General features: G+C 45.8%; 1 long non-coding RNA gene across 1 annotated transcript; it reads left to right on the top strand.

Moving 5' to 3' along the window:
• The first annotated feature begins 13,561 nt into the window (after positions 1 to 13,561).
• On the top strand, positions 13,562 to 21,025 carry LOC134735683 (uncharacterized). The gene is made up of 2 exons (XR_010119051.1): positions 13,562 to 15,025; positions 20,007 to 21,025. It is a non-coding gene; the product is annotated as an uncharacterized lncRNA (long non-coding RNA).
• The last annotated feature ends 6,574 nt before the right edge of the window (positions 21,026 to 27,599 follow it).

The raw sequence follows: 27,599 nt of genomic DNA on the forward strand, positions 1-27,599 counted from the left end.
TCTTGTGTCCATTTTTTTGCATTGTGCAGCCTGAACAGAAACAGTTTAAGCGTCAGAATGTAAATGGGGCAGTACAGGCTTGGTTTGGAGAGTTGTCATTGTCCTGGGTGACACCGGCTGCTGCTGTACTTGTCTTTGGCGTGTGCCCTGCTTTCTCTAGCCAGTGCCTCCCTGCAGAGTGGTGTCCCATATGGTGCTTGCTGCAGTTGGAAAACTGGGTCCTTTCTCTAGACCAGCCATGCTGCCTCAGCTCAGCCTGGTGGGAAAGTTGCTGGTTGGCCTGGAGTCGTGATTTGTGCCTGCTGTCAGGAACTATAAGAAGTACTGAGGAGGGAGGATGAAAGGTAACGACCAAGGAATCCTTCAATTTATGGGGAAGAAGCACAGGAATGGTGTTTAGGCCAACATTACTAATCTAAGTCTTCAAGGCTCAGTGTTTGTTGACAAGAATCAAGGGAGAAAACGATGCACAAAAACCGCTGTTCACAGTGGCTAACGCCTGTAGTCCCAGCTACTCAGGAGCCTGAGGCAGGATTGCCCCTGTCTCAAAAAAGGACCAAAACATTTGAAAGTCATCTGAAATTTTTTTTTTTTTGGGGGGTGGGGGTGGGGATGAAGTCTAGCTCTGTTGCCCAGGCTGGAGTGCAATGGTGTGATCTCAGCTCATCGCAACCTCCACCTCCCAGGTTCAAGCAATTCTGCCTCAACCTTCCAAGTAGCTGGGATTAAAGGCATCTGCCACCACGTCCGGCTAATTTTGTATTTTTAGTACAGATGGGGTTTCCCCATGTTGGTCAGGCTGGTTTTGAACTCCTGACCTCAGGTGATTCGCCCACCTTGGCCTTCCAAAGTGCTGGGATTACAGGCGTGAGCCACCGTGCCCGACCAACATTTTTATGTCTTAATAGGGATAAATATTGGGCAGTAGGAGCTTTGCCGTCCAGGTTCCTTTAAGGAAGGAATAAGAGTTATAGTTTTCCTTGGACTCCAAGTGGTGATCTATCATCTTCTGGCATGACTAAATGGACTAGAGGTGTGTATACAGTTTTCCGGTAATCAAGTGTGATCTTACCATGGGTACAGGAAAGGGACTGCAAACATACACCTGGCACAATGCCAGAAGGGAACCTTGGCATAGCCCAGTGAGAGCTGAGACAATCCTGCGGACTTTTGCTGGGCAGGACACCAACCTTGGCTTGCAGATCAGTCACCATGACTATCTGCTTGCAGTAAATACAAGTTACTGGGATGGAGGTGGTTAAAGCATTTGAGATACCAGCTCTGAACCAACCAGTGGCTCAAGACAGGCCCAAGGTAATGTTTTCAGCCAGAAAAGCTGGTAGCTAATTGGAAGTGCATCTTATGGGTATGGGGACTTGGGAATCATTTGTGGAGTACTGTGGGGTAAGCATTGTGTAGAAATGGACAATAATTGGTTAAATGGGGCCTGGCATGGTGGTTCACACCTTTAATCCCAGCACTTTGGGAGGGCAAGATAGGCGGATCACTTGAGTCCAGGAGTTAAAGACCTGCATGGGTAACATACTGAAACCCTGTCTCCACAAAAAAAAAAAAAAAATCATCCATGCATGGTGGTGCTCACCTGTAGTTCCAGCTACTTGGGAGGCTGAGTCAGGAGGATCGTTTGAGTCCAGGAGGTAGAGGTTGCAGTGAGCTGAGATTGTGCCACTGCACTCCAGCCTAGGTGACAGAGCAAGACTCAATAATAATCACTGGTCTCATGAAGCTGAGCACCGTGGCACACCCCTGTAGTCCCAGCTACTCAGGAGGCTGAGGTAGAAGGATCACCTGAGCCCAGGAGTTCGAAACCATACATTGTGAGACCCAATCCCCCCCCCAAAAAAATTTAAAAATTGGTCAAATGAGATAGATGATAATTCTAAACTACACAGATGACAATTCTAAACCACCTTCAGTATTGATAGGCAGTTGTAATGTAGACCACGAGGTGGCAGCTGATGGCAACTCCAAATATGCACTTAACTGTTAGTCCTGGGAAGTGAACTTTGGAATCTGAGCCACCAATAAAATAGAAGCTTGCTTTGGCAGAAAGAAGCAGTGTTTGGGGAAGCTCGTTTCAAAGATTGCTTTTTATCCAATTTTTCTGCTGGCTCGAGTGATGTCAAGTGGTTTGCCCATGTTCACACGCTTTGTGATTGTTTAACCTGGATTCCACTGTGAAATGTTAGTAGCTCCTGCCTTTCTGTTTCCCACTGAGGCCAGCTAGTGAATAGGTTTCCTCTACGACCTTAGTGATTTTCTGGCCCTAAAATGTTACTTTTTCAGCTAGGGCTCTTTGCCAACTTCTTTCCTGGTGATTGAAATTAGTTCCATAATATATACTCCAAGATCACCCATGGACTCTGGGGAAACCTGAGGAATCTATAAAAGAGCATGTGAATAAAAACATGCAGGTAGAAGTGATCTTGGTGCCTGCCAGCTCTGTCCCTACCTTGGTAGATTAAAACATCCCTTCCAATCAATAATCATTCATTAGCTGCTCAAGGATCATTGCTAATAAGAGCTCTGAGAAACACGGCTCAAAATTTGCCCTTAAGCACCTGACAGTCGAGTTGGGAAAACAAAACCAAAGCTATATATTAAGAGTCCAGAACAATGACTATAAGTGGTAAATCGTTTCCAGACTGAATTCTAAGGAAGTGTAGGGCAAGGGAGATGAACGAAGGCTCAAATGGCCCAGAGGTGAGTTGCGGGGCAAGGGAGGGGTGAGACTAGTCAGGGCATCTTGAAGAAGTTTTACTGGAAAATAAAAATGTCAGGTGGTGTCAGGTTATGAAACTGGCTGATGTCAAAAAATTAAGTTCTTTTATTTTTTCAAGCAAAGCTAAAAAGGAACATTTTAAGTCCCACTACACGTGCCTGAGGAGGTCACTTGGAGAAGGTGGGTTAAAAGGGACAGCGGTGGCTGCATGCGCCCAGCCATCACTCAGGGAAAGCTTTGAAGAGGTTTAACCCATCTTCCAGGGTTGGTCTCCAGGTGCAGCACAGCCTCGAATCTACCCACCAGCCCAGTGGTTCATCAGATAATCCCGACCACCACTACTACCAAAGGGTTTTTCAAAGGATTTTGGAAGCTGCTAGCTCAAGATACATTTTCCTAATTTAACATAAACTTCCTGATAGGGACACAAATCCCCTTCCCTGAAAAACAGAATCCCCTAGCAGCCAGTGCCAACAACAGCTTTAAGTCTCAGTGACTCTTTTGAAGCACCTCTTCTGTTTTGATTAATAAACAGACCAGGAAGCAGCTATCGTGTACGTATGTTAGATGCTTGGAGACAAGATAGAGCAGCTTAAAAGATCCCCTAAGAGGCCGGGTGTGGTGGCTCACGCCCGTAATCCCAGCACTTTGGGAGGCCAAGGTGGGTGGATCACCTGAGATCGGGAGTTCGAGACCAGCCTGACCAACATGGAGAAAACTGGTCTCTACTAAAAATACAAAATTAGCCATGCGTGGTGGTGCATGCCTGTAGTCCCAGCTACTCAGGAGGCTGAGCCAGGAGAATCGCTTGAACTCGGGAGGCAGAGTTTGTGGTGAGCCGAGATCGCACCATTGCACTCCAGCCTGGGCAACAGAGCAAGACTCTATCTGGTAAAAAAAAAAAAAAAAAAAAAAAAAAATCCCCTAAGAGGCTGGGTGCGGTGGCTCATGCCTGTAATCCCAGCACTTTGGGAGGCCAAGGTGGGCAGATCACGAGGTCAGGAGTTCAAGACCAGCCTGGCCAGCCTGGTGAAACGCCGTCTCTCTTAAAAACAGAAAAAATTAGCCAGTCATGTTGGTGCATGCCTGTAATCCCAGCTACTCAGGAGGCTGAGTCAGGAGAACGACTTGAACCCAGGAGGTGGAGGTTGCAGTGAGCCAAGATCACGCCACTGCACTCCAGCCTGGGCGACAGAGCGAGACTGTGTCTCAAATAAATAAATAAATAAAAAATAAAGATCCCATAAGAGACTTGTTTTTGAGGAGGTAGCCCTGTAGACATGTAGCTCTGTAGACACAAGGGCTCACTAGAAGACTCCTTACTTGGTGCCTGGCATGGGTGGGCCTCCTGCAGGGCAGTGTGGACCCACTGAGGCTAGGCATTGTTAGGATAGTTTGCATTTTCTAGAGTTTTATATAAATGGAATCATACGGTATGCATTCTTTTTAGTCCAAATTCTTTTGGCATAATTGTTTTGAGATTCATCAGTGCTGTGTGTATCAGTAGTTCCTTCTTAGCGCTGGGCAGCATCCCATTGCGTGGCTATACCATGATTTGCTTATCCATTTACTTATACTTGGGCATTTGGATTGTTTCCAATGCTTGGCTATTGTGACTAATGTTGTGAACGTTTGTGTACAAGCTTTTGTGATGACATGTGTTTTCAGTTCTCTTGGGTATATACCTAGGAGTGAAGTTGCTGGGTCATGTGGTAACTCTATGGTTAACACTTAGAGGAACTGCCAAACTGCTTTCCAAAGTAGCAGCATCATTCTACGCTCCCTCCAGCAGTGTGTGAATTTCAATTGCTTCTCATCTTCACCAACACTTGGTACAATACGAAGGTGGGCAGCGGACAGTGGACGGGGAAAGGGGAGATATTGGTCAACGGGTACAAAGTTTCAGTTAGATAGGAATAAGTTTTGGTGTTCGATTGCATAGCACAGTGACTCTAGTTAATAATACTGTATTGTGTACTTCAAAATAGCTAAAAGAGAGGATTTTACATGTCCTTACCACAAAGAAATGATAAATATTTGAGGGGATGGACATGCTAATCAACCTAATTTGATCATTTCACAATATGTACATCACATTGTACCCCATAAACATATACAATTATAAATAAAACTTAAAAGCAATATGGAGGTGAGGACTGACACGACCAAGAATGCTGGATGCTTGGGAAATACTTGACCCCACACTGCAGAATACTGTAGGCTGGATTGGGTCTGCGCAGTGACCACACTGGGGCAGCGAGTGCTCATGGGTAAGCCACTTGGTCAGTGGTGACTACAATACACATTCAGGCTGCTACCGGGAAAGGGAGGGGACAAAATCCATCATTTGATTGCTCAGTTTTTGAAAGGGAAACTAGGACAGAATGAGGGCAGCAGGGGGGGAATGAAAGGAATTGTTTAAAAAGTTACAGCCCATAGAAAGCAGGGAGCCTATTTCTATTGAAAAGTGCTTTATTGGAAGCCCGTGATAAATGCATGGCACCAGACCAAGAGAACAGCCACTTGAAAAATAAGCCCTGCATGGTTTACTGACATATCAAAGAGCCCATTGTGAGGAAAAGGGCATCTTTAAAAATGAAGAAATATTAAATGAGAGAGGATACCCAAGCTGAGGGAATTAAGGAGGCCTCAAAATGGGGCAAAATTTATGAAAGTTACAAATCAAATGACAGTAAGAAATTCTGAAGAGTATCTGCAAGAAATGCCAAAGCAAATAGTTTATTTAAGTTCTAGTTTATTTAAGTGTGTGAAAAGCAGAAGGTCAGTTTGAGACTCTACAGGCATCCATTTATTAATGTGCAAAAAGTACACTGGGAGGCTGAACAGTCAACTGACTCTTTGACATCTTTGCCTCTGTCACACAGAGATTTCCCCTTCCACTAAAATAAAAAAACATTTAGTATGGAAAACTTCAAACATATAAAATAAACATAAAAGTATAATAAACCAAGGTCAGTCATGGTGACTCACACCTGTAATCCCAGCACTTTGGGAGGCTGAGGCGGGCGGATCACCTGAGGTTGGGAGTTCGAGACTATCCTGACCAACCTGGAGAAACCCTGTCTCTACTAAAAATACAAAATTAGCTGGGTGTGGTGGTGCATGCCTGTAATCCCAGCTACTCGGGAGGCTGAGGCAGGAGAATCACTTGAACCCCGGAGGCAGAGGTTGAGGTGAGCCGAGATCATGCCATTGCACTCCAGCCTAGACAATAAGAGTGAAACTCCGTCTCATAAAAAAAAAAAAAGTATAATAAACCACAGTGTACCCATCACTGAGCTTTAATAGTCATCAGCATTCTGCCATTCCTTTTTTGTTTGTTTTGAGATGAAGTCTCACTGTGTTGCCCAGGCTGTACTCAAGCTCCTCACACCTCAGCCTTCCAAGTAGCTGGGACTACAGGCACAGCCTTTGCCATTCTTGTTACATTGATACCTATGCCCACTCCCCACCCCTAATTTGATTATTATTTTAAGTCAGGTTTATTGAGGTATAATTTACATACAGTAAGATTCACTTTGCTTTTTTGAGACAAAGTCTCACTCTGTCATCCATGCTGGAGTGCAATGGCACCATCATGACTCACTGCAGCTTCTACCTCCCAGGCCCAAGTGATCCTCCCATCTCAGCCTCCCAAGTAGTTGGGACCACAGATGTGCACCACCATGCCTGGCTAATTTTTTATTTTTATTTTTGTAGAGATAGGGCCTCTCTATGTTGCCTAGCTGGTCTCAAACTCCTGGGATCAAGTGATCCTCCCACCTCGGCCTCCCAAAGTGCTGGGATTACAGGCATGAACCATCACATCTGGCCAAAATTCACTTTTTAGATATAGAGTTCTGAGTTTTGATAGAAAGATATACACCACAGTGAAGCAATGGAGCTTTTCCATCACCCTAAAAAGTGTCACATACTGCCCCTTTGTGGTCAACCCCCTGGCAAACACTCTTCTTGGTCTTTAGTATAATTTTGCCTTTTCTAGAATGTCAGATAAGTGGAATCATATTGTATGTACTCTTGGGACTAGCTTCTGTTGCTCAGCATGGTGTTTTGAGATTCATCTATTATGCTGCATGCATCAATAGTTTGTTCCTTTTTATTGCTGAGTAGTATTCTGTTATGTGGATGTATTACAGGGTTTTTTTGTTTGTTTGTTTGTTTGAGATGAAGTCTCGCTCTAGTTCAGTGATGCGATCTCAGCTCACTGCAACCTTCGCCTCCTGGGTTCGGTGATTCTCCTGCCTCAGCCTCCTGAGTAGCTGGGATTACAGGCTCCCGCCACCACGCCCAGCTAATTTTTGTATTTTTAGTAGAGACGAGGTTTCACTGTGTTGGCCAGGCTGGTCTCAAACTCCTGGCCTCAAGTGATCCGCCCACCTTGGCCTCCCAAAGTGCTGGGATTACAGGCATGAGCCATCGCATCCAGCCCACAGTTTGTTGATTCTTTTTTTTTTTTTTTTTGAGACGGAGTCTTGCTCTGTACCCCAGGCTGGAGTGCAGTGGCGCGATCTCGGCTCACTGCAAGCTCGGCCTCCCGGGTTCACGCCATTCTCCTGCCTCAGCCTCCCAAGTAGCTGGGACTACAGGCGCCCGCCAACACGCCTGGCTAATTTTTTTTTTTTTTTTGTATTTTTAGTAGAGACGGAGTTTCACCGTGTTAGTCAGGATGGTCTCGATCTCCTGACCTCGTGATCCGCCCCCCTCGGCCTCCCAAAGTGCTGGGATTACAGGCTTGAGCCACCGCGCCCGGCCTTTTTTTTTTTTTTTTTTTGAGACAGAGTCTCACTCTGTCGCCCAGGCTGCAATGGCATGATCTCGGCTCACTGCAAACTCCACCCCCTTGGTTTGAGCAATTCTTCTGCCTCAGCCTCCCGAGTAGCTGGGATTACAGATGCCTGCCAACACACCCAGCTAATTTTTATACTTTTAGTAGAGATGGGTTTCACCATGTCGGCCAGGCTGGTCTCAAACTCCTGACCTCAAGTGATCCGCCCGCCTTGGCCTCGGTAAGTGCTGGGATTACAGGCGTGAGTCACTGCACCCGGTCTGTTTATTCATTTTTTATACAGGCATTTTTGAGTCAAACTAACATTGAAATACACAAATATTAACTCTACCCTTTGATGATGGATACAACCATGTAACTCATACCCCTGAGAAAGAGAAAAGCAGCCCCTAATGTCAGGAACTGGCCTGATCCTTACAGCTAGGCCTTGGCATGTTTGAAGCTGGCCTGGCGCTCACAGCAAGGCCATGCTATTCTCCTGTGGACATAAACAACATCATCAAACATCAACAATCAGACAAGGTCGCTTTGTAACCCTGATAAAGTGCACCAAAAATATCAAGACTGCCAGGTGCGGTGGTTTACGCCAGTAATCCCAGCACTTTGGGAGGCTGAGGCAGGTGGATCACATGAGGTCATCCAATCCAGAGCAAAGCCTCAGTCCCTTAGCCTTCCCCAAAACCACCTAACACAAGTCCAAATCCTATATCCTTCTTACCACCTTCTTTGAGACACCCTATGCTTTTCCATGATACGTATTCTCTTTCATGACAACCAGCAAAAAACCAACTTTGTTCAACTACAGTTATGCTTCTAATCTTTGCCTGGAAGCATTGATCATTGATGTCCCCATCAAGATACAAAATATTTCACTTTTTTTTTTTTTTTTTTTTTTTTGAGACAAGGTCTCACTCTGTTGCCCAGGCTCGAATGCAGTAGCATGATCTCAGCTCACTGCAACCTCTGCCTCCCAGGTTCAAGTCATTCTCCTGCCTAAGTCTCCAGGTAGCTGGGATTACAGGCGCATGCCACCACACCCGGCTAATTTTGTATTTTTAGTAGAGATGGGGTTTCACCATGTTGGGCAGGCTAGTCTTGAACTCCTGACCTCAAGTGATTCACCTGTCTTGGCCTCCCAAAGTGCTGGGAGTACAGGGGTGAGCCACCGCACCAGGCCAAAATATTTTACTTTCCCGTAACATTCTCTCCTCTCTCTTCTTAGTTAATCCCCCCACCATCACAGACAGGCATGTATGTTGTTTGGCTACCATGAATAAAACTGCTGGCCAGGCACAATGGCTCATGCCTGTAATCCTAGCATTTTGGGAGACTGAGGCGGGCAGATTACCTGAGGTCAAGAGTTCAAGACCAGCCTGGCCAACATGCTGAAACCCCGTCTTTACTAAAAATACAGAAAAATTAACTGGGTGCAGTGGTGCGTGCCTGTAATCCTAGCTATTCGGGAGGCTGAGGCAGGAGAATTGCTTGAACCTGGGAGGCAGAGGTTGTGGTGAGCCAAGATCGCACCACTGCAGTCCCGCCTGGGCTACAGAGTGAGACTTTGTCTAAAACAAAAACAAAACCAAAAACAAAAACAAAACAAAACAACAACAACAACAAAAAATCTGCTATAAACATTTTCCACATCTTTTTGTCAGCGTATGTTTTCGTTTTTGCTGGGTGCATTCATTTCCTATTGCTGCTGCAACAAATTATCAGAAACTTAGTGGCTTAAAACACTTATTTTTTAATGACAGAGTCTTGTTCTGTTGCCCAGGCTGGAGTACAGTGGTGTGATCACAGCTCACTGCAGCCTCAACCTCCTGGGCTCAAGCAATCCTCCCACTGTAGCCTCCCAAGTGCTGGGACTATAGGCACATGCCACCATGTCTGGCTAATTTTTTAATTTTTTTGTACGGGGGGGGGTCTCACCATATTGCCCAGGCTGGTCTCAAACTCCTGGGCTCAAGTGATCCTCCCACCTCAGCCTCCCAAAGTGCTGGAATTACAGGCATAAGCCACCATACCCAGCCTATTACGCCATTTTAAAATTGAGTTGTCTTTATTATTATTATGTAAAAAAATTCTTTTGTGTCAGGGTCTTGCTCTGTCATCCAGGCTGGAGTGCAGTGGTGTAATCATAGCTTACTGCAGCCTCAATCTCCTACGCTCAAGCAGTCCTCCTGCCTCAGCCTCCCAAGTATGTGGGACTACAGGTGTGAGCCACCATGTGTGGCCAGTTTTTTTTTTTTTTGAGACGAAGTCTCGCTTTTGTCCCCCAGGCTGGAGTGCAATGGCATGATCTCGGCTCACTGCAAGCTCGGCCTCCTGGGTTCAAGCAATTCTCCTGCCTCAGCCTCCCCAGTAGCTGGGATTACAGGCGCCCGCCACCACACCTGGCTAATTTTTGTAGTTTTAGTAGAGACGGGGTTTCACCATGTTGGCCAGGCTGGTCTCGAACTTCTGACCTCAGGTGATCCACCTGCCTTGGTCTCCCAAAGTGCTGGGATTAGAGGCGTGAGCCACCGTGCCCAGCCAGTTTTTAAAATTATTAAATGGCTAAAGTCCTTTATATATTACCAGTTATAAGTCCTTTGTTAGTAATAACTCTTGTGAATGTTTCCTCAAAGTGTGACTTATAACTTGGTTATTTATTTATTTATTTATTTTGAGATGGAGTCTCACTTTGTTGCTCAGGCTGGAGTGCAGTGGCATGATCTGAGCTCACTGCAATCTCCTCCTTCCAGGTTCAAGTGATTCTCCCGCCTCAGCCTCCCAAGTAACTGGGACTACAGGCATGTGCCACCACACCCCACTAATTTCTGTATTTTTGGTAGTGACAGAGTTTTGCCATGTTGGCCAGGCTGGTCTTGAACTCCTGACATCACGTGATCCGCCTGCCTTGGCCTCCCAAAGTGCTGAGATCACAGGCTTGAGCCACTGCGCCTGGCCTGTTTTCTTAAGTATATCTTTTGATTAGCAGAATTTTAAATTTTTGATAAAGTCTAATTTATCGTATTTCTCTTTTTTTTTTTTTGAGACAGGATCTTGCTCTGTCACCCAGGCTGGAGTGCAGTGGTGCAATCATGGCTCACTGTAGCCTGCTGGGCTCAAGTGATCCTCCCACCTCAGCCCCCTAAGTAGATGGGACCACAAGCATGCACCACCACACTCAGCTAACTTTTTATTTTTTGTAGAGATGGGGTTTCACCATGTTGTCCAGGCTGGTCTCAAACTCCTGGGCTCAAGCGATTCACCGATATTGGCCTCCCAAAGTTCTGGGACTACAGATGTGAGCAAACAGGCCTGGCCTAATTTATCGTATTTTTTTTTTTCAAGATGGAGTTTTTGCTCTTGTTGTTCAGGCTGGACGCCTACAATGGCGTGATCTCGGCTCACTGCAACCTCCTTCTCCCGGGTTCAAGCGATTCTCCTGCCTCAACCTCCCGAGTAGTTGGGATTACAGGCTCCCACCACCAAACCCAGCTAATTTTCGTATTTTTAATAGAGACGGGGTTTCACCATGTTGGCCAGGCTGGTCTCGAACTCCTGACCTCAGGTGATCTGCCCGCCTAGGCTTCCCAAAGTACTTGGAATACAGGCATGAGCCACCGTGCCTGGCCCGTATTTTTTTTTTTAATTGTTATTGTTTTCTGAGTCCTGCTAAGAACTCTTTGCCTACCCCCAAGTCCTGAAAATATTCTATGATTTCTTCCAAACTCTTCACAGTTTTGTTACAGGACCAACAGGTTTCTGTGCCCATTCTGTGCAATAACAGACCCATTCTGAGACAGCAGAAATACAGCAGAGAGAGAGCTTAATAATCACAGGGCGCCGAGGAGATGGAAGCAGATGCTCAATTCCAACTCTCCAGGGAGTTCTAGGTTGGGATTTTTAAGGGGATGATGGAGGGTGAGGGGCTGAGAAACTGAGGTTGTTGATTGGTCAGGGCAAGGGGATGAAATCATCAGGATGTGGAAACTGCATTCTTTGGTGAGTCAGTTTCTCATGGGGTTCTTCAGACCAGCTGTGTCAGTAATTTCATTAGTATGCAGGACCTGAAGGAATATCTCAAAGGCAAAACTGAACATTTCTTTTTTTCTTTTTTTTTGAGATGGAGTCTTACTCTGTCACCCCAGCTGCAGTGCAGTGGCGCGATCTCGGCTCACTGCAACCTCCGCCTCCCAGGTTCAAACGATTCTCCTGTCTCAGCCTCCTGAGTAGCTGGGATTATAGGCGCATGCTGCCACACCCGGCTATTTTTTGTATTTTAGTAGAGACGGGGTTTCACCATGTTGCCTAGGCTGGTCTCAAACTCCTGAGCTCAGGCAATCCGCCCACCTCGGCCTCCCGAAGTGCTAGGATTACAGGCATAAGCCACCGCTTGCGCCCGGCCAACATTTCTTAAAGTTCAAGTTGTTATCTATAGAGCAGCCGAGGGCAACTGCAATCTTGTAACAGCGTCTATGTGATTCTAAGACAATAGGCACCAAATAACCATGAGGAAGCAGCTCAGAGAGCAAGCTGACCTCGTGATTAATAGTGAATGTGTGGCAAGCTTGGCTGATTTTCATTTCTCCCTCTTCCTTCTTCCCTGATTAATTTTATAAAGTTTAAAGGGATGTTTTCAGTTTTAACTTTTACATTTATATTTATGATCTATCCCAAATTAATTTTTGTGTGTAGTGTGATGCATGAGTCAAGGTTCATTTTTTTCCACATGAATATCCAGTTGTTCTAGCACCATTTATTGAAATAGTTTCCCTTCCTCATTGATTTGCTTTAGCATTTTTGTCAAAAATCAATTGACTATGTAAGTGTGGGTCAATTTTGGACTCTATTCTGTTTCACTGATCTATAATCTATATGTCCATTCTTAGACCAATATCACATTGTCTTGATTACTACAGCTTTAGAGTAAGTCTTTTTCTTTTCTTTTTATTTTGAGACAGGGTCTTGCGCTGTTGCCCAGGCTGGAGTGTGGTGGCGTGATCATGGCTCACTGTAGTGTCAACCTCCTGGGCTCAAGTGATCCTCCTACCTCAGCCTCCCAAGTAGCTAAGACCACAGGCGCACACCACCACACCAGGCTAATTTTTAAATTTTTTGTAGAGACAGAGGTCTCGTGCTATGTTGCCTAGGCTGGTCTTGAACGCCTGGGCTCAAGTGATCTTCCTGCCTTGGCCTCCCAAAGTGCTGGGATTGCAGGTGTGAGTCACTGTGCCTGGCCTAGAATAAGTCTTAAATAGAAGTCAAGTCTCCAGCTTTGTTCTTATTGGAGATTGTTTTGGCTATTCTTTTGTTTGCGTGCGTGTGTGTGTGTTTGTGTATGTGTGTGTGCGTGTTGAGACAGGGTCCTGTTCTGCCTCCCAGGCTGGAGTGCAGTGGCTCACTGCAGCCTCAACCTCCTGGGATCCCTTGAGATTAAGCGATCCTCCCTTCTCAGCCTCTCGAGTAGCTGGGACTGCAGGCCCGCGCCACCACACCTGGGTAATTTTTAAGTTTTTTGTAGAGACAAGTCTCACTATGTTGCCCAGGCTGGTCTTGAACTCCTGGGCTCAAGCATTCCTCCTGCCTCAGCCTCCCAAAGTGCTGGGATTACAGGTGTGAGCCGCTGTGCCCAGCTTCAAGTTAATTTTTATTTAATTTTAAAATTTTAATTTAAATTAAATATACGTATTTTTTGAGACAGGGTCTTGCTGTGTCACCCAGGCTGGAATGAAGTGGCTCATTGTAGTTTCAAACTCCTGGGCTCAAGTGATCCTCCCATCTCAGCCTCCTGAGTAGCTGGGATTACAGGTGTGTACCACCATGTCTAATTTTTTTTTTGACACAGTCTTGCTCTGTTGCCCAGGCTGGGGTGCAGTGGTGTGATCTTGGCTCACTGCAGCCTCCATCTCCTGAGTTCAAGCGATTCTTTTGCTTCAGCCTCCCAACTAGCTGGGATTACAGGCACCCGCCACCACACTCAGCTAATTTTTGTATTTTTAGTAGAGACGGAGAGATGGGGTTTCACCATGTTGACCAGGCTGGTCTCAAACTTCTGACCTCAAATGATCCACCTGCCTCGGGCCTCCCAAAGTGCTGGGATTACAGGTGTGAGCCACCATGTCTAGCCCCGATTTTTTTTTTTTTTTTTGAGACGAGATTTTTGAGACAAGAGCTTGCTCTGTCACCCAGGCAGGAGTGCAGTGGCACAATCTCAGCTCACTGCAGCCTCCAGCTTCCCTGGCTCAGGTGATCCTCCCACCTCAGCCTCCTTTTTTTTTTTTTTTTTTTTTGAGACAGGGTCTCTGTTGCTCAGGCTGGAGTGCAGTGGCACAGTCTCAGCTCACTGCAATCTCTACCTCCCAGGCTGAAGCGATCCTCCTACCTCAGCCTCCCGAGTAGCTGGGACTACAGGTGCACACCACCACACCTGGCTAATGTTTTTATTTTTTGTAGAGATGGGGTTTCACCATGTTGTCAGGTCTGGTCTCGAACTCCTGGGCTCCAGCAGTCCTCCTGCCTTGGCCTCCCCAAGTTATGGCATTACCTGTGTGAGCCCTTGGGCCTGGCCACTGATTTTAAATTTTTAGTAGAGGTGCGTTCTTCCTATATTGCCCAGGCAAATCTTGAACTTTTGGCCTCAAGCAATCCTCCTGCCTCTGCCTCCCAAAGTGTTGGGATTAAAGGTGTGAACCATGATGCCTGGCCTCATCTACCTGTTTTTTGGAAGCAAGGTCTCTTTCTGTTGCCCATGCTGGAGTGCATTGGTACAATCATAGCTCACTGCCCATGCTGGAGTGCAGTGGTATAATCATAGCTCATAGCAGCCTCGACCTCCCAGCCTTGAGCGATCCTCCCGCCTCAGCCTTCTGAGTAGCTGGGACCACAGGCATACACCACCATGGCCGACTAATTAAAAAAAAAAATTACTTGTAGAGACGGGGTTTTCCTATGTCCTCCTCTACCTTTTAGTCATGAAGATGGCCTATGTTTTACACAAAAGTCTTGGTTTTGGTTTTTATGTTAAAGTCTATAGTCTAAAGTCTTTAGTTTTATGTTAAAGTCTATAATCCATCTTGAATTAATCTTTGTGTATGATGTGAGGTAGGAGTCATGGTTCCTTTTTGTCCATATAGATACCCTTTATTCCAGCACCATTTGTTAAAAAGCACTTGTCCTTTCTTCACTGGATTGCTCTGGTGTCTTTGTTGAAAACAAATAACCATGAAGTGTGGGTCTGTTTCTGGGTTCTCTATTCTGTTCCATTATCAATTAATCTATCCTTACACAAATGTTACACTGTCCTGGTTATCATTTTTTTTTCTTTCAGACAGAGTCTCCCTCTGTCACCCAGGCTGGAGTGTAGTAGCGCAATGTTGGCTCACTGCAACCTCCGCCTCCTGGGTTCAAGCGATTCTCGTGCCTCAGCCTCTCAAGTAGCTGGGAGGAGGCAAGTGCCACCACACACTGATTGCTGTCATTTTATAGTAAGTATTAAAAATAGGTTATATAAATCCTCTCTGTTCTTTTTCAAGTTTTTTTTTTTTTTTTTTTTTTTTGCTATTTTACATCCTTTTCATTTTCATATGCACTTTAGAATCGTTTTGCCGACTTCTTCCCAAAAAACTGCCAGAATTTTTTTTTTTTAAGACAGGGATTCTCTCTTGTCGCCCAGGCTGGAGTGCAGTGGCGTGATCTCTGCTCACTGCAACCTCTGCTTCCCGGGTTCAGGTGATTCTCCTGCCTCAGACTCCCAAGTAGCTGGGACTAAGGCACCTGCCACCACGCCCAGCTAATTTTTGTATTTTCAGTAGAGATGGGGTTTTACTATCTTGGCCAGGCTGGTCGCGAACTCCTGACCTCGTGATCCACCCGACTAGGCCTCCCAAAGTGCTGGGATTACAGGCGTGGTCCACCGCACCTGGCCCAGAATTTTTATAGGAATTGTGTTGAATCTATATGACAATTAGGGAGAATGGATGTCTTTTTAGTGCTGAGTTACCTAAATCGTGAATATAGAGTATGTCTCCATTTACTTAGGTCTTCTTGAATTTCTCTCAGCAACATTTTGTAGTTTTCAATATACAGATCTTACATAATTTTTTTAAATTTATTTTTTATTTTTATTTTTTTGAGACAGAGTCTCGCTCTGTCCCCCAGGCTGGAGTGCAGTGGCGCAACCTCCGCTCGCTGCAAGCTCCGCCTCCCGGGTTCATGCCATTCTCTTGCCTCAGCCTCCCAAGTAGCTGGGACTACAGGCGCCCGCCACCATGCCCAGCTTTTTTTTTTTTTTTTGTATTTTTAGTAGAGACGAGGTTTCACCGTGTTATCCAGGATGGTCTCGATATCCTGACCTCGTGATTTGCCCGCCTCGGCCTCCCAAAGTGCTGGGCCTTTCTAAATTTTTTTTTTGAGATGGGAGTTTTGCTTTTGTTGCCTAGGCTGGAGTGCAATGGCATGGTCTCGGCTCACTGCAATCTCTGCCTCTTGGGTCTAAGCAATTCTCCTGCCTCAGCCTCCCAAGTAGCAGGGATTACAGGCGCCCACCATGTGTGGCTAATTTTTGTAGTTTTAGTAGACACGGGGTTTCACCATGTTGGCCAGGCTGGTGTCGAACTCCTGACCTCAGGTGATCTGTCTGCCTCGGCCTCCCAAAGTGCTGGGATTACAGGAGTGAGCCACCATGCTGGGTCTTTTTTTTTTTTTTTTTTTTTTTTTTGAGAAGGAGTTTCACTCGTCGCCCAGGCTGGAGTGCAATGGCACAATCTCCACTCACTGCAACATCCGCTTCCTGGGTTCAAGCGAGTCTCCAGCCTCAGCCTCCCAAGTGGCTGGGATTACAGGCACCCACCACCACGCCCGGCTAATCTTTGTATTTTTAGTAGAGACAGGGTTTCATCATTTTGGCTAGGCTGCTCTCGAACTCCTGACCTCAAGTGATCCGCCTGTCTTGGCCTCCCAAAGTGCTGGGATTACAGGCATAAGCCACCGTGCCCGGCCTTTTTTTTTTTGAGACAGAGTCAGGCGGGCACGGTGGCTCACGCCTGTAATCCTAGCACTTTCGGAGGCCGAGGTGGGTGGATCACCTGAGGTCAGGAGTTTGAGACCAGCCTGACCAACATAGTGAAACCCCATCTCTACTAAAAATACAAAAAATTAGGCCAGCCGTGGTGGCTCATGTCTGTAATCCCAGCACCTTGGGAGGCTGAGGTGGGCAGATCACCTGAGGTCGGGAGTTTGAGACCAGCCTGACCAACATGGAGAAACCCCCTGTCTCTATTAAAAATAACAAAATTGGCTGGGCGCGGCGGCTCACACCTGTAATCCCAGCACTTTGGGAGGCCGAGACGGGCGCATCACGAGGTCAGGAGATCGAGACCATCCTGGCTAACACGGTGAAACCCCGTCTCTACTAAAAAATACAAAAAAATTAGCTGGGCGTGGTGGCGGGCGCCTGTAATCCCAGCTACTCAGGAGGCTGAGGCAGGAAAATGGCGTGAACCTGGGAGGCAGAGCTAGCAGTGAGCCGAGATCGCACCACTGCACTCCAGCCTGGACGACAGAGCGAGACTCCATCTCAAAAAAAAAAAAAAAAAAAAAGCTGGGCATGGTGGTGCATGCCCGTAATCCCAGCTACTCGGGAGGCTGAGACAGGAGAATTGCTTGAACTCAGAGGCAGAGGTTGCAGTGAGCCAAGACTGTGCCATTGCACTCCAGCCTGGGGGACAAGAGCGAAATGCCATCTCAAAAAAAAAAAAAAAAAAAAAAAGAAGTTACGGTGAAAGGACTCAAAGTCATACATAAAAATAAGGCATATTTGTATACACTAGCAACAAACAATTGCAAAATTAAATTTAAAACAATGCTATTTATAATAGTATCAAAAAATATCAAATACCTAGGAGTAAACCTAACAAGAATTGTGTAAGATCTGGCTAGGCACAGTGGCTCACGCCTGTAATCCCAGCACTTTGGGAGGCTGAGGCGGGCAGATCACCTGAGGTCAGAAGTTCAACACCAGCCTGGCCAACATGGTGAAACCCCGTCTCTACTAAAAATACAAAAATTAGCCAGGCGTGGTGGTGGCTGCCTATAATCCCAGCTACTTGGGAGGCTGAGGCAGGAGAATCACTTGGACCCGAGAGGCAGAGGTTGCAGTGAGTCAAGATCATGCCATTGCACTCCAACCTGGGCAATAAGAGCGAAACTCCATTTCAAAAAAAAAAAAAAAGTGTCTGGTGCTCTGTCACCCAGCACCCAGGCTGGAGTCCAGTGGCATGACCTCGGCTCACTGCAACCTCTGCCTCCCAGGTTCAAGTCATTCTCCTGTCTCAGCCTCCCGAGTAGCTGGGATTACAGGTGCCTACCACCATGCCTGGTTACTTTTTGTAGTTTTAGTAGAGACAGGGTTTCACCATGTTCGCCAGGCTGTTCTCAAACTCCTGACCTCAGATGATCCATCCGCCTTGGCCTCCCAAAGTGCTGGTATTACAGGCATGAGCCACTGCACCCAGCCTAATTTCACTTATTAACATTACTATTTTGGGTATTTGGCTAGTACCTACCTTTGGATTTTCTGCTTAAAAAATAGGTTGTTGGCCAGGCGTGGTGGCTCATTCCTGAATCCCAGAACTTTGGGAGGCCGAGGCAGGTGGGTCACTGGAGGTCAGGAGTTTGAGACCAGCCTGGCCAACACGGTGAAACCCCCTCTACTAAAACTACAAAAATTAGCTGGGTGCAGTGGTGCACACCTGTGTCCCAGCTACTCGGAAAGCTGAGGAAGGAGAATCGCTTGAACCTGGGAGGTGGAAGCTGCAGTGAACCAAGATTGCACCACTGCATTCCAGCCTGGTTGATGGAGTGAGACTCTGTCTCAAAAATAAATAAATAAATAAATAAATAAATAAATAAATAAATAAAAATAAAAAATAGGTTGTGAATAGCAACAATTTTACTTCTTTGCTAGTCTTTATGCTTTCTATTTTTCATGTCTTATTTCACTAGCTAGGATCTCTAATACAATACTTAATAATAGCGGTGACAGGAGATATTCTTGCCTTGCTTTTGATCTTAATGGGAAAACATTTATTCTTTCACCATTTCACCTGTTGTTCATAGGTGTCCTTTATCAGGTGGGGAATGTTTGCTTCTATTCCTAGCTTGCTGAGAGTATTGACTGTGAAATAATAATTTTATTTAAAAGTCAAGTGCTTTTCTAGGATCAAGACAATCATATAGTTGTTCTTTTATTATGTTGATGTGGTTTATTTCACTGAGTACTTTGTAAAGTTAAACTAACTTCATATTCTTGTATTAAATTTTTGGTCATATTTCACTGTATATATTGCTGGATTCTATTTATTGATATGTTCTTCATGATTTGTGTGTGTGTGTTCATGAAGGATACAGGTCTGTAACTTTTTTCTTGTAATTATCAGACTTTCATATCAGAATTATTTCAGCTTCATAAAATAAGTTGAAAAGTATTGTTTCCTCCTCTGTTTTCTGAAAAAGCTTGTGTAGAATTTGTATCCCTTCTTTCTTGGGTATTTGACAGATTTCACCAATGCTACCACCTGGCACTGGAATTTTCTTTATGCCAAGTTTTTTTGATTACACTTATTTTAGAATAGCTTTAGGTCTATAGAAAAGTTGTGAAGATAGTAGAGTTCCCATGTGCTCCACACCCAGTTTTCCTTATTGTTGACATCTTACATTAATATGATACATTTTTCAGTATATTATTATTATTACTTTTGAGATAGGGTCTTGCTCTGTTGCCCAGGCTGGAGTGTAGTGGTGCAATCTTCGCTCACTGCAACCTCTGCTTCCAGGGCTCAAGCTCTCCTCCCACCTCAGCCTCCCAAGTAGTTGGGACTACAAGTGCACACCACCATGCTTGGCTATTTTTATTTTTTACAATTAAGTTTTCAAAGAACCAACTTTTGGCTTTGTTGTTTCTATTGTTTGATTTATATTTCATTGATTTCTTCTCTTTTATTAACTTCTTCCCCTACTTAATTTGGGTTTACTTTTTTCTAGCTTATTTTATTTAATTTATTTGAGACAGGGTCTTGCTCTGTTTCCCGGGCTGGAGTGCAGTGGTGTGATCTTGGCTCATTGCAACCTCCGCCTCTCAGGCTCAAGTGATCCTCCTACCTCAGCTTCCTGAGTAGCTGGGACTACAGGTGCCACCACATCCAGCTAAGTTTTGTATTTTTCATAGAAACAGGGTTTCACTATGTTGCCTAGGCTGGTCTCAAACTCCTGGGCTCAAGTGGTCTGCGTGTCTCAGCCTCCTAAAGTGCTAGGATTACAGGTGTGAGCCATTGCACTCAGCCTTTTCTCGCATCTTAAGGTGGAAATTTATATTATTGATTTTAAGCTTTTCCTCCTTTCTAATACTAGTTGAAGCTATTTATATCCTGCTAAGCACTGCTTTTTTTTTTTTTTTTTTTTTTTTTGTAGAGATGGGGTTTCAACATGTTGTCCAGGCTGGTCTCCAACTCCTGGACTCAAGCGATCTGCCTGCGTCAGCCTCCCAAAGTGCTGGGACTACAGGCGTGAGCCATTGCGCCCAGCCTGCTTTAGTTAAGCCTCATAAACATTGGTATCAGTTGGAAACATTTTATCTTTTGTGACTTTTGTTTCATGGGTTACTTATTTAATTTACAAATATTTGAGCCTTTTCTAGATATCCTATTATTGGTGTTTTCTAATTTAAGTCTTTTTCCCCATGAATATATTCTATGCAACTTCAGTCCTTTAACATTTATTGAAGCTTATTTTATGGACAAGCTTATGGTCTATGTTGACAGATTTTTTTTTTTTGAGACGGAGTCTCACACCGTCCACCAGGCTGGAGTGCAGTGGTACGATCTCAGCTCACTGCAACCTCTGCCTCCCGAGTTCAAGCGATTCTCCTGTCTCAGCCTCCTGAGTGGCTGGGATTACAGGCACGCACCACCATGCCTGGCTAATTTTTGTATTTTTAGTAGAGATGAAGTTTCACCATGTTGGTCAGGCTGGTCTAGAACTCCTGACCTCGTGATCCACCTGCCTCGGCCTCCCAAAGTGCTGGGATTACAGGAGTGAGCCACTGCACCCGGCTTTTTTTTTTTTTGAGACAGTCTTGCACTGTTACCCAGGCTAGAAAGCAATGGTGCGATCTCGGCTCACTGCAACCTCCCCCTCCCATGTTCAAGCAATTCTCGTGCCTTAGCCTCCTGAGTAACTGGGATTACAGGCGCCATCATGCCCAGCTAATATTTTGTATTTTTAGCAGAGATGGGGTTTCGCCATGTTGCCCAGGCTGGTCTCGGACTCCTGAGCTCAGGCAATCTGCCTGCCTTGGCCTCCCAAAGTGCTGGGATTACAGGCGTGAGCCACCGCACCTGGCCTATGTTGGTAAATGTTCTATGTGTACTTCAAATGTGTATTCTATACTTGTTGGTTATAGTGCTCAATAAATGTCCATTGGGCCAAAATGGTTGATAATGTTCAGATCTTTGATATTCTTCCTTTTTGTTGAGCTGTTGTATCAATTACTAAAGAAGGGGTAATATAATCTCCATCTAAGTCTATGGATTTCTATATTCTTTCAGTTCTGGTTTTTACTTTATGTATTTTGAAGCTCTATTTTTGAAGCAGAAGAAACTATATAGTGGCAAATACAGTGGCACGAAAGTAGACAGGAGGCATGGGCCAAAATTTGTGACTGAACCCTGGAAGAAATGAGTAAGCATGTCCAATTTCCCAACTCTATTTAAAAATCTCTTCTTAGGCATACCCTGGGACTTAAAATATACTTATTAGAGCTTTAGCCTAGACGGCTTTTGAAAAATTGAGCATTTTTAGTAGAATGAAATTTGGATTCATTTTTTGACTTAATCTATTATGATCCACTATCACCTATTGAAGGATACCCTCTTCCCCCCAAGAACTATCTTTCACCTCTGTTGAGCACATTGTCTGGGTATAGGGAAAATGGATGACTGAACCACAGACCAAGTAACTTCTATGGGAGGTGTGGTAAGAAGGTTCTAACATGGCCTCCAATGCTCCTTACCTCCTGGTATTCATGCCTGTGAGTAATCTCCTTCCACACTGAATCAAGGCTGACTTATGTGAGCAAGAGAAAGCTATGGAATTGATAAAGTGTGACTTTCAAGGCTAGGTCATAAAGGGCAATGTAGTTCAGTCTTGGAATCTTGTATCATTCACTCTGAGGAGAATCCAGGCACCATACTGTAAGGATGCTCAAGTAGCTCCATGGAGAAGCCCACATGCAAAGGTACTGCGGCCTCTTGCCAACTGACAGCCATGGGAGAAGCCACCTTGGAAATGGATCCTCCAGCTGCAGTAACAGCTTCAGATGACCACAGCCTCAGCCAATACCTGACTACAACCTCACGAAATACTCTAAGCCAGAACAAACCAGCTAAGCTGCTCCATGATTCTTCAAAATTTTTTTTTTTCTGAGACAGAGTCTCACTCTGTTGCCCAGCCTGGAGTGCAGTGGCGTGATCTTGGCTCACTGTAGCCTCAGCCTCCCAGGCTCAAGTGATACTTCCACCTCAGCCTCCTGAGTAGCTGGGAGTACAGGAATGTGCCACGACACCCAGCTAATTTTTTGTTTTGGTAGAGGCTGGTCTCAAACTACTGGGCTCACGTGATCTACTCCTCTTGGCCTCCCAAAGTGCTGGGGTTACAGGCGTACACCACCATGAGTGGTCTTTAGAGATAGGGTGTCACTTTATTGCCCAGGCTGGACTTGAACTCCTGGGCCCAAATGAGCCTCGTGACTCAGCCTCCCACATAGTTAAGGCTACAGGTATGCACCACTGTGCCTAGCTCACCCCAGGATTCTTAACCTACAGAAACCATAAGAAATAACAATTCATGTTTTAAGCCATAAAATTTTGGGGGAGACTTATTACCCAGCAGTAGGTAACTAATACAAAAGCAAAGATCAGAAATAGAAGGTGCTCCGGCCGGGTGCGGTGGCTCACGCTTGTAATCCCAGCACTTTGGGAGGTCGAGGCGGGCGGATCACGAGGTCAGGAGATCGAGACCACGGTGAAACCCCGTCTCTACTAAAAATACAAAAAATTAGCCGGGCGTGGTGGCGGGCGCCTGTAGTCCCAGCTACTCGGAGAGGCTGAGGCAGGAGAATGGCGTGAACCCGGGAGGCGGAGCTTGAAGTGAGCCGAGATTGCGCCACTGCACTCCAGCCTGGGTGACAGAGCAAGACTCCGTCTCAAAAAAAAAAAAAAAAAAAAAGAAATAGAAGGTGCTCCTGGGGGACTTGATGGGATATAGCAAGGTAGGCTGAGGGAGGCGGGAGCAATGACAGGCATGGTAAGGGAGCAAAGTGGAGTAAGGAACCTGTGAAAATCAATCTGTATTTTACTCACCATTTCATCCAGGATTGGCTCTAAGAAGTTATTACAGATGGTCCCTGAAATGTAGGATCAGGACAATGTTGTATGATCTTTATTTGGAAGACAGATTTTAGGTTGTGCCAGGTGGGGGTGTTCCTATAGACAAGTTAGTCTTATTCCATCCTGAATAAGTGATTGGGCTTTACAATAAAGATCAGGTTCTGGAAGGGCAATAGCTTTTTTTTTTTTTTTTTTTGAGACTGAGTCTCACTCTGTCACCCAGGCTGGAATGCAGTGGCACGATCTCGGCTTACTGCAACCTCCGCCTCCCAGGTTCAAGCGATTCTCTTGCTTCAGCCTCCCGAGTAGCTGGGACTACAGGCGTGTGCCACCATGCCCAGCTAATTTTTTGTACTTTTAGTAGAGACAGGGTTTCACCATGTTAGCCAGGATGGTCTTGATCTCCTGACCTCATGATCTGCCCGCCTTGGCCTCCCAAAGTGCTGGGATTACAGGCGTGAGCCACTGCACCCGGACTTTTTTTTTTTTTTTTTTTAATTGAGATGGGGGTCTCACTATGTTGGCCAGGGTGGTCTTGAACTCCTAGCCTCAAGCAGTCTTCCTGCCTTGGACTCCCAAAGAGTTGGGATTACAGGCGTGAGTCACTGCACTGCACCAAGCCAATATCTGTTCTTTTTTTTTTTTTTTTTTTTTGAGACGGAGTCTCGCTCTGTCGCCCAGGCTAGAGTGCAGTGGCGCGATCTCGGCTCACTGCAAGCTCCGCCTCCCGGGTTCACGCCATTCTCCTGCCTCAGCCTCTCCGAGTAGCTGGGACTACAGGCGCCCGCCACCGCGCCCGGCTAATTTTTTGTATTTTTAGTAGAGACGGGGTTTCACCGTGGTCTCGATCTCCTGACCTCGTGATCCGCCCGCCTCGGCCTCCCAAAGTGCTGGGATTACAAGCATGAGCCACCGCGCCCGGCCCAATATCTGTTCTTTAACAAAACATTTTTTCATTTGTTTTATGCTAGGCCCTGGGATAACTGCTGGGTGAACTAAGCAAGGATAAGTGAGTCACAGACTCTGCCTTCAGTAAGTTTGACAGGTGTAGGGGAGATTATTAAGAAAACGACAATACTATGTTACGAATAGTATAAGGCCAGTCACGGTGGCTCATGCCTGTAATCCGAAAAAATTTAAGAATTAGGTGGGTATGGTAATGTGCACCTGTAGTTCCAGCTACCGGAGAAGCTGAGGTGGGAGGATCATTTGAGCCTGGCAGGGGATGGGGGGTTGAAGCTGCAGTGAACTGTAATTGCACCACTGTACTTCAGCCTGGTTAACAGAGAGACCTTGTCTCAAGGAAAAAGACAAAAACCATATGATTAATCAGGACAAACCCAGACCACTAGGGTGAACAGAGGTAGTCAGGGAGAGCTTTCCGGAAGAGGTGACTTTTGAGTTTTGAAGGATAAATATGATTTGGCCTCTCTCTGGGTGAAAGGAAGGGATAGGACAATGGATTGTGGGATGGTCTTGGAAGAAAAGCCTTCTTGACACTAGAAAAAGCATACATGGAAGGTTCTCTAGAGGTTCAAGAAACTGTAGGTAGTTCTGAATGCCTAGAATATAGGAAATGAAGGGAGGGGTGAGGTCAGCAGGGACCTAATTCCTACAGTCTTATATTTTCTGGTAGGGTTTTAATTTTTGTCTTCAAAGCACTGAGGAACAACTGTAGTGTTTTAATCGGGGCTTGACCTAATCAGATTTGCATTTGGGAAGAATTTATCTTGCTGCAGTGGGTAGATGGCACTGAGGCAGGCTGGACAGGAGCCAAGATGACCAGATGTAAGGCCACAGTTCAGAGGGAAGAGTCCCAGTGAAGTAATGACAGAGGGCAAGGCAGGAAAGGGCTGGGCCCAAGGATGTTGAGAGGGCAGAAGCAGTGAAGTTTATTATCAACTGGATAGTGGGTAAGAACGTGTCAACAATGCCTCCCAGTTGGCTGGGCATGGTGGCTCACACTGAGCACTTTGAGAGGCTGAGGCGGGTGGATCATCTGAGCTCAGGAGTTTGAGACCAGCCTGGCCAACATGGTAAAAACCCGTGACTACTAAAAAAAATACAAAAATTAGCCAGGCATTGTGGCACACACCTGTAATCCCAGTTACTGGACAGGCTGAGGCAGGAGAATTGCTTGAACCTGGGAGGTGGAGGTTGCAGTGAGCCAAAGTTGTGCCACTGCACTGCACTCTAGCCTGGGCGACAGAGTGAGACTCTGTCTCAAAACAAACAAAAAATGCCTCCAGGTTTCTGGCTTAGCAAAATGAATAAATAAGCTATTAGTGTTTTCTTACGGGACTTTTTTATTTTATTTTTTTAAGAGACAGAGTCTTACTCTGTCACCCAGGCTGGAGTACAGTAGTGGCATGATCATAGCTCACTGTAGCTTTGAACTCCTGGACTCAAGTGATCACCCTGTCTCAGCCTCCTGAGTAGCTGGGACTTACAGGCATCTACCACCAGGCTTCTTGTAGGACTTCTGGAGACATATTTAAGTGGAATAATGTTAAGTATAATTTTTTTTTTTTTTTTTTGAGATGGAGTTTCGCTCTGTTGCCCAGGCTGGAGTGCAATGATGTGTTCTTGGCTCACTGCAACCTCTGCCTCCCAGGTTCAAGCGATTCTCCTGCCTCAGCCTTATGAGTAGCTGGGATTACAGGCACGTGCCACCACGCCCAGCTAATTTTTGTATTTTTAGTAGACACGGGGTTTCATCATGTTGGTCAGGCTGCTCTCGAACTCCTGGCCTCACATGATCTGCCCGCCTTGGCCTCCCAGAGTGCTAGGATTACAGGCTTGAGCCACTGCACGCGGCCAAGTATAATTTTTTTAAACAAATTTAAATGTACTACTTACCCATTATCTTCAAGGAAAGGACAGAATCCCTTGGTTAATGCTCCCTGAACAAAGACAAAGTAATTATTACACAGTCAAGGGATCTGGGAGTAATCTTGTGGGCTCTTGAAACTAAACATGCCCATGGGCTGGGAGCAGTGACTCATGCCTGTAACCCCAGTACTTTGGGAGGCTGAGGCAGAAGGACTGCTTGAGCCCAGGAGTTCGAGGCCAGCCTGGGCAACATGGTGAAACCCTGTCTCTACAAAAAAATACAAAAGTTGGCTGGATGTGGTAGTGCTCCAGGCTGCATAACAGGCGCCTGTGGTTCCAGTTACTTGGGAGGCGGAGGTGGGAGGATAGCTTGAGCCCAGGAGGTCTAGGTGGCAGTTGAGCTGGCTGAGATTATGCCACTGTACTCCACCTTAACTGACACAGCAAGACTCTGTCTCCAAAAAAACAATCAATCAAACAAAAAACCCCAAACAAAAACATGCCCATAAAAAGTCAGGGTAAGGAATTAGAAACCAAAAGAAAACCTCCATCTATCTATTCATTCAACATTTACTGAACTCTAATTTTCTTTTCTTGAAGAGAGGAAAATTTAATAGGCAAACAAACTATTAATAGCATCTGGGGTGCCCTGAGTGCCTGCTATGTGCCAGGGCCAAGTAGATTTATCATCTCTATTTTGCAGAAGTTAAAATATGATGTAATCGGGTGGTATGAACATTAAAAAAATTTAATTGAGGTTACAACCAAGGTGTATTTGGTTTCAAATCCAGATCTTTTTGACTATGCTAAATACAAGCAAATTCAAAAAGGGGAATTAGCCGGCCATGGTGGCTCACACCAGTAATCCCAGTGCTTTGGGAGGCCGAGGGTAGATAGCTTCGAGGCCAGGAATTCCAGACCAGCCTGGGCAACAAAATAAAAAAATTTTTAAAAATTAAGTAAAAAAAATTTAAAAAACCAAAAAGAGTATTAAACAATTCACAGATACTGCACAGGATTTTTGGTACGTTTAGGGCATCTGCATGGTACTTGGTTTGTTCTCGGTTGCTGAGAACATTCACAGGTCATACACCAGTTTTCCTTTCTGCAGAGCTTCTGTCTTTATATCTTTTCCTGGAGAATCTGTTTGACATCCACAACACACACTCCTCATTTATTGCCAGAAACGATGATGTTTTATGATTTACATTATGTGTGTACATACACACACACAGACACACACACGCGCGCGTCTTCCTTTCTGGCCCTCTTGTTTACCATAAGAGGAAGCAATTGCCTTTAGCATCAATAAAAGATTGCAGAACAAATATTTGTTCTTTGTAATGGGCGACATGCACCAGCCCCTAAGACATCCTGAGGTTCAGGCTATCAACGCAAAGTGCACGCTCCTCCCATGCCCCGTTTCCTTGCAGTTCCAAATCCCAGGTGTCTCAGGCTGCAGCTTCCGTTGCCTTTAACTACATCCTACTTTTTCCTCCAAACCTTCCCCCTCAACCCCTTCGAGACCGACCGGCAGGGCCCAGGGGCGGGTTGCATGACCTTGGTTCATCCTCGGCCGCGGAGACGCGGCGTGACCTTGGCCAAGTCCCCGCTTCCCCATCCGCTGACTTGCGCTGCTGGACCGCTCGGTCTCCGCTCCTGCCGCTAGGCGTCCTGCGCCGCTCTCCCTATCTCCCCCGGCTTCCTCCGCGCGCCTCACCAGTTCTACGCCTACGCTGCCGGCGTAGCGGCCGCCTGGAGTCGCGCAGCCCTCTCTTTTCAGACG

This window comes from Symphalangus syndactylus, chromosome 23, assembly GCF_028878055.3.
Source record: "Symphalangus syndactylus isolate Jambi chromosome 23, NHGRI_mSymSyn1-v2.1_pri, whole genome shotgun sequence".
NCBI lineage: Eukaryota > Metazoa > Chordata > Mammalia > Primates > Hylobatidae > Symphalangus > Symphalangus syndactylus.